This window comes from Nicotiana attenuata, chromosome 7 (assembly GCF_001879085.1).
Source record: "Nicotiana attenuata strain UT chromosome 7, NIATTr2, whole genome shotgun sequence".
Classification (NCBI taxonomy): Eukaryota; Viridiplantae; Streptophyta; class Magnoliopsida; order Solanales; family Solanaceae; genus Nicotiana; species Nicotiana attenuata.
In genome coordinates this window covers 90957183-90965255 of record NC_031995.1, presented here as the reverse complement: position 1 = coordinate 90965255, position 8073 = coordinate 90957183, and positions in this window count along the sequence as shown.

Genomic DNA, 8073 nt, shown 5'->3' with positions numbered 1-8073 from the left:
CCCACATTACGGTCCAAAGAAAGACCTTCCGATCAGTTTTCAAGAAATGCCGAGTCAAGTGAGCAGAGGTGAATCATATCAGGGGCAACACTCCGATCCAAACGAAGGAAATGAAGAATGAGAAAGTCTTGTTGATGAGAACCCTCACGGGTACCCCCAAGGTGATGAAAGCTGAGAGAGATCAAAATGAGAGAGTCTTATTGGTGAAAACCTTCACGGGCACCATAAGGCGACGGTGAGTTGAGAGAAAAATCAAAATGAGAGAGGCTTGATGGTGAAAACCCTTCGGGCACTACAAGTCGAATAAGGATTGTGAATCGGATCGGGCAAGCGGAGCATTGAAGCCCAGTTTCACGGCAAAAGGTACAACAAGAGCTGAACATCAGATTTGCTAAACAGAGTAGGCTGCAGGTGCATGTCAAGGTCGTTAGAGTCGGTATCCACATCTGATGGATTGCTACTCTGTAGGTTTCTTGTTAGGAATCGTCTCTCTCCATTACCCTTTACTCCAATCCTCCCACTTTGTTTTACTCCTTCGTCCTAGGTCGGTTGTTCAAAACAAGTGAGAAATGATATCAAAATCTGCCACCAAGCTTTCCAATTAAACAACACGGGACCTGGTGAGCACATAAAGGCGTCAAGCCAGGAGAAAACCGCAGGCACACTGAGTTAGCCACAATCAACATGCTTTGGGATTCGTGCGAAATACAAGGGTCTGATTTAGGAACCACGCAACAGATGGAGGGTGTTTTGGTGAATGGATCAGAGGTAGTCTCCGTGTCAAGGGTAGCAAAGAAAGTGGTTAGTCAATAAACAAGCAAGATCTTCGAGGGGGAATCAGTTATCGTGACAAGTGAAAGAACAATAAACTCAAGGATAAAGCCAGTGGTCAAGAAAGAACATCATATACACAAAGAAGGGACAATAGACATGCTGCGGGATTCATACGAGACATGAGGATTGGGGAGATGACCGTTCATGCAATGCAACAAATGGAGGATGATGGGCCACCTTCGAAGTTCAAGGCCACAAACCAACCACCACATTTTAAACTCACAAGTTTTCGTTGTTTGAAACAGGAACAAAGCAGTGCAAGAAAGTTGGTCCAACAGTAAGGGAACAAGAAAGGAAAGAAAAGAAAAGGAACAAGAGGAGAACCGACAAAAGGGAAGTTTCTCAAATCATTGACCTTTGCCATTACTTTTCACAATGTTTCCTCCTAGGATAAAAGACCTAGTCTGATGAATCTTCTCCTAGAGTCAAAATCTTAGTCTGATGAACCTTTCTCAATCTTAGTCTGATGAACCTTTCTCCTAAGATAACAAAAGTGGACCTAGTCTGATGAATTTTCTCCTAGGATCTAAATCTTAGTCTGATGAACCTTTCTCCTAAGATAACAAAATGAACCTAGTCTGATGAATTTTCTCCTAGGATCACATCTTAGTCTGATGAATCTTTCTCCTGAGATAGTAAACCTAGTCTGATGAACCTTCTCTTGGGATCTACATCTTAGTCTGATGAAACTTTCTCCTAAGATAACTAAATGGACCTAGTCCGATGAACTATCTCCTAGGATCTAAATCTTAGGCTGATGAATGTTTCTCCTAAGATAACAAAAATGGACCTAGTCTGATGAATTTTCTCCTAGGATCAAAATCTTAGTCTGATGAATATTTCTCCTAAGATAGAAGATCTAGTCTGATGAACTATCTCCTAGGATAGAAATCTTAGTCTGATGAATCTTTCTCCTAAGATAACAAAAATAGACCTTGTCTGATGAATTTTCTCCTAGGATCAAAATCTTAGTCTGATGAATATTTCTCCTAAGATAGGAAATCTTAGTCTGATGAATTGTTCTCCTACGATTGAAGACCTAGTCTAGTGGGCTTTCTCCTAGGATCAAAATCTTAGTCTGAGGAATCTTTCTCCTAAGATAGAAGGCCTAGTCTGATGAATTTGCTAGTCAAATGTCCTTGGTTTTACTCACAGGATCGTGCATTCCAATCAAGTCTTTTGTTTTACTCTTATCATTGCATCAATAGCTTAGGTGATCTATATTTTGCTAACAACTCCCAAATCTTCCTAGTGCAAACTGGGGCAGAAATTTTCTTTGTTTGTTTTGTTGCAGTCAGGCGCCCACCTGGAGAACAAGGGAATACATTTCCAGATTCAGCAATCAGGCGCCCACCTGGAGAACAAGGGAATACATTTCAAGTGTCAGCAATCAGGCGCCCACCTGGAGAACAAGGGAATACGTTTTAAGTTCAGCAATCAGGCGCCCACCTGGAGAACAAGGGAATACATTTCAAGTGTCAGCAGTCAGGCGCCCACCTGTTTTAAATTTCAGCAATCAGGCGCCCACCTGGAGAACAAGGGAATACATTTCAAGTCCAGCAATCAGGCTCCCACCTGAAGAACAAGGGAATACGTTTCAAAGTCTAGCAATCAGGCGCCGACCTGAAGAACAAGGGAATAAATTTCAAGTTTCAGCAATCAGGCGCCCACCTGGAGAACAAGGGAATACTTTCAAGTTTCAACAATCAGGCGCCCACCTGGAGAACAAGGGAATACATTTCAAATTCAGCAGTCAGGCGCCCACCTGGAGAACAAGGGAATACATTTCAAGCATTGCAGTCAGGAGCCCACCTGGAGAACAAGGGAATACTTTCAAGTTTCAACAATCAGGCGCCCACCTGGATAACAAGGGAATACATTTCAAAATTCAGCAATCAGGCGCCCACCTGGAGAACAAGGGAATACTTTTCAAGCGTCAGCAATCAGGAGCCCGCCTGGAGAATAGAGGCATATCGAATTTCAGCAGTCAAGCATCACTCGGAAGAATGGCGAAACTTCTCCGATCATAATGCAAAGCAACAACAAGGATTCCATTGGAAGAATACAAGTTCAAGGCAACATAAAGAGCAAGTTAGAAGACATAGATAGGACCTTTTTATAACGCATAGCTTAGGCTAGCTTCTTTTATTTTGACACGGTGTAATAAGGAGGTCGGCGAGCAGTAGCAGCAACAACAGCAGTGAAATCACAGTTCCCGGTAGTCCCAGCTACCAAAACTTCCCGAACTACACTGACCTGATTCCTGTTTAGCCCAGGATATGTAGGCAACCTTTGAAGCAGGGTGCGGTCAACTCTTTTAAAAAAAAAATGCTTCACACGGAATATGCGAACGGGCAAAAATCGCTCATTTCCGCTCACTTGTCTTTGCACGGAAACTCTTTGTGTTTCCGGGCAAAGAGGGGCAGCTGTGAGCACATGATTTTTGCCCTATATGAATTACTCCCATAAATTCAAAACAAAAACAACTTCTTTAATTATTTGCAATTTTATGGATTTGTTTTTGTGGCATTTATTTTGTTAATTGTTTGCATTTGTTTGTGCACCTTTATTATGGCTTAATTCATAAAAATACAAAAATACTTGGCATGTGCATGTAGGGTTAATTTCGCATTTTACGATTAATTAGTGAGTAATATTACAAAATAAAGAAGATCACAAAAAATGGTTCTTTGCACTTCTACTTTTAATTGTTAGAATTTGTCTTAAGTTTGTTTTTAAAATAGAAATTAGTTAGTTTTGGAATTTTAACTAGCATAATTTTAGAGTCAATTTGGGTCCTTTAGTTTTAATTATACATTTAATAAAATCAGAAAATTCAAAAAAATAAATAATTAAATAAAATACAAAAAGAAAAGAAGAAAACAAATAAAAGAATTAAAAGGAAAATGAGGTCTTGATAAGAAGACCACAATTGGGCCAGATTTGCTTAGCCCAAACGAAATCCCATCCCAAAATCATTAACCCAGCCCAACGTTAACCCCAGTCCGGTCCAATCCTCATTTAAACGAAACGACGTCGTTTCCCAAATGTCGATCACAGCCGTTGATTTGTTTTGATCCGACGGATGAGAACTGCCTAGGTTTGGGGTATTTAAATGTCGGATCACCCCTACCCCCCACCCCTCCGTCTCTCTCTCAACCCCCATCCCTCAGAGACACATATAGCCGCCGGTATAACACCACCGCTGCCCCGCCTTCCTCCGCCGTCCTCCGCCCTAGCGCCGCCGGCCGGAAATCGCCGCCGCCGCCGGCGATGCTCCGATGACCACCAAAATTACACCATCTACTCTTCTCCCCCTCCTCGTCACAAATCCCCGATTAGTTTCCCTCAAATCCTACCCAGACTCGTCGAATCTTCAACCAAAGTTTCCGGCCAAAACCTTAGTTCACCCAATACCGCCCAAATTAACACCCTAGAACCGCCCCGTTCTCCTCTATCAAACCCCCCAAACCCCATCCCTCAAATCTGGCCGGAACTGCTCGAATATGGAATTTAAATTTTCCGGCCAGAACCATACTTTGTCCAACGAGCCCCAAATTCATACCATATACCCCCCTGACATCCCTCATCGTTAATATCTAACCAGACCCTCTCGAATCTGAGTAGAAGTACCCGGATTTTAAATCTAGGGTTTTTTGAGCATCGAGTCTTTAGGGTGGGGTTCCAAAGGCCAGAATCTTGTTGATAGTTCGGCCATGAAAGTTTGGAGTCAGCTAAGTTTTCGTCTTATCTCTTTTGAATTTCTTTTGACTTTTGTTAATTTGATTCATGTTTTTTTTTAGATGCAGTTTTGATTAGTAGTTTAGTTAGCAATAATCAGCTTCTTCAAGTAACAAATGTTTAGGTTAATATTCAGGCCGATTTCCATGGATTGTTTGATTCTGATATGATGTTCATTCTATTTAGCTTATTATTCAAACTGTGAGTTAATTGTCAAATGTTAGCATAATTCAAATTGATTCCCATTATTGGTGTAGTGGATGATTTTGATTTTTCTATTTTTGTCTAAATTCCAGTTTCAAATCAGTGTTGAGTATTGTTTTGGTTTGAATAAATGAACCTGGTTGTTAGTCTAATTGGTTTAATTCCAGTTTGAGCTTCAAGTTCTATTAATTAACCTTAATTAGTTTAGGCTAGATTAGTTGTTTGGTTATAGCTGGCAGGTTTTAGCAATGGTCAGTAATTTCAGGAGGTTTTAGGGGTAGTTTGGGCATGGGAAAAGGGTAGTTTTATTAGATTTGGTAATTTTTGAAGGGGGGTAAGGATAGGATAGGGATTGTAATAAGTAGAGAACCTTCTAAGATGGACTATAGTGTAGATTTTAGTAAACTTAGGGCAGTAACTTGAGAAACAAGTCAGAAATTGAAGGTCTAATAGAAGAAATCTGAAATTAAAAGAAGGAAAATGGGTGAAAAAGTTCCGGCCCCATTCCTTGCCTATAAAAAGGCACCCCTAATGCCTTCTTGAACAAGTTTTTGGGCAGCCATCTAAACCCCTACCCCAAGCAAGGCATTCTGTCAATTCTGGAAGCCTGAAATTCCCTTAGAATAATACTAATATATTGGCATTAAAATCAGAAACAAGCTGGTTTTTTTTTATTTTTATTTTTATGAGTGTACTGTTCTACATATGAGAGTTGTTGCAAAGAGAGTCATTGGTGTTCATTTGCGAGATCGTTTATGCCTATTGGTTTGGACTGAACTGTTAGCTATATTCGATTTCAAATACTTCTGGACTATTGAAATCACTTCTGGACCTTGTTGTGTGCATTTGTTCCCTGTTCGTTCAACACTGCTGGTCGTTGTACATTGCTGCTGTTCATTACTGCCTTAGCTGACCTCTTCTCCACCATTTCTATTTTATTTCCAGGTACATATTCTCGAGACTGATTTGATGTATCGTTTGAGTTGGAACATTGAAATGAAGGCTCATTTGTTTACCTCTTGAGACGTGTGTGTTCAAGTTGTCATGTTAGGATAGATACTCATGGATTTGCCTTTGTTAAGCTTGCTTTAAATTCGTGTTTACATTGTACAACTGGACTGAAAATTGGACTGTATAATTTGGACTTTGGACTGTTTGGACTATTAATTTGTGGCTATCAGCTGTAGATTTTGAATAGTTTAGTACCTGTTCAGTATAGCACTTGGTTAAAAGTAGAATATCTGCACTGAGTTTGATCCATAATTGATTTAGAAAGTAGCCTGTTTCGATTTTAATCTCAGAGCTAAATATGCTTTTCGTCACGCTAGTTATGAATGTCATCTCTTCTGTTCCATTAATCTCCCTATTTCAACGTAGGAATAAATAATCGCATGTTGATTGTTAAAACCAGTATTTTACTTGAAAATTACGTGTATCATTAACTGGATTGATTGAATAAACTGATTTGCTCGTGAATGTCTGTGAAATCAAGTAGCCTGGACTTTATTGTTAATAGTGTTGAAAAAAATTATTCATGATTAGTAAGAACTGGATGTTTGGGCCCATACTAGCCCAACTGGAAGTATCCAGGCCATGGCCTTTCTTAATTCAAATTGGGCCCAAGGGTAATAGCAACAGGCAAAACCAGGCATATTAAAAATTAAACCAACTGGGCTCGCTGGTTGCCTCAATCGACATCAAAGCCCAGAATTGCTAGGATTGTGAGTAAACGAAAGATTCAGGATTAATGTTAATAATTTACAGCAGGATTAATTGACTAGGTTTTGTTTTCTGTTAATTTATTCTAGAGACAAAGTGAGTAGGAAATTGTAGTCACTCTAAGAGTAGCCTTTAAATAAAAATGGCAAGACGAGCCCCGCCAAATAAATACGGGACCCTCAATAGATGTTATATGAAATGCTTAGAATTCGGGTGGACCATTTAGCGAATTTCATGGTCTTCCCCAAATATAATAAACACGTAGCTGCTTTAGGCGCGTATATTAATAACATCACTCCCTTAAAATCGGGTGCACATTTATGTGACCCAAATCCAAATCTCAACGAAGTTGAAATGCGTTAACAGTCACGGGCGCACTGGTGCGACGTGATTTGAGATGCATTTTCACGACGTTGCAATTCTCATAAAAAATAAAAACAGCGCACATGAGTTAGAACATGTTTTCGAAATCAGATAAAATCAAATACAACAGTTGAGCGACCGTGCTAGAACCACGGAACCCGGGAATGCCTAACACCTTCTTCCGGGTTAACAGAATTCCTTACTCGGATTTCTGGTTCGCGGACTGTTAACAGAGTCATAATTTCCTCGGATCGAGATTCAACCGGTGACTTGGGACACCATTAACCTCCCAAGTGGCGACTCTGAAATCTCAATAATAAATCCCGTTCCGATTGTCCTTTAAATGGAAAAACTCCTTTACACCCTCGCCGGTACAGGAAAAAAGGAGGTGTGACAATTGCCAGTCCATTATTGATACGTGCCGAGATTCTAGCCGTAATATCCAACCGGTCACAGATATTTTGGTCTTCCGTTGGCTATGCTAACAATGTTACTTCGAGCTCGTTCGGGGCTTGGATCGATTCTGGGATACGGCCTCGATACTTCGAACAGAGGCGTTCTGACCCCGGGTTCTAGCCCGGTGAGACTCTGTATCGATCTTCAGTCCTTTATTGCCATATTCCGAGCCTGACCTACCATGTCGTAGGCGAGTTCAATTCCAACCGTATACAGTATCTAGACGCAATTTTTCCTACGATTTTCAGTTGCAATTCTTGTTCAAATCAAGTCCAAATCTCCATCAAATGACTTCAAAATTTGTATACAACCTCCTTAGATTGTTTCTAACAAGTCTAAACATTACCCATTACCAAATTCTCACAAAATTAGATTTAAAATTTAAACCTACTTATTTAAACTTGTTCAACAATTGTAGATTACCTTTAAAAACCAATTTTCACTACCCAAATGGATTTGGTTAGTTGAACTAATGTTTGATTCACAATTGTTGATTCGAAGAATGGGCTGGAAGCTTGAGCTTTTAAAGAAAATCTTAATAGCGATTTCGAGAAACTATATGGAGTTGAATGTTAAATCTTAGCCTTTTTTTGGTTACACTTCGTAAAGTTGTATATAGGCCACTTGGTTGTAATGTATGTGTGTAGATTGTACTTAGGGGTAGCAAGCTGGCAGGTCGGATTGGATCGGATATATGCGGGTTGGAAATGAATAATGCAAAAACTGATAAAACATCTGACCCGGCCTTTATTTAAC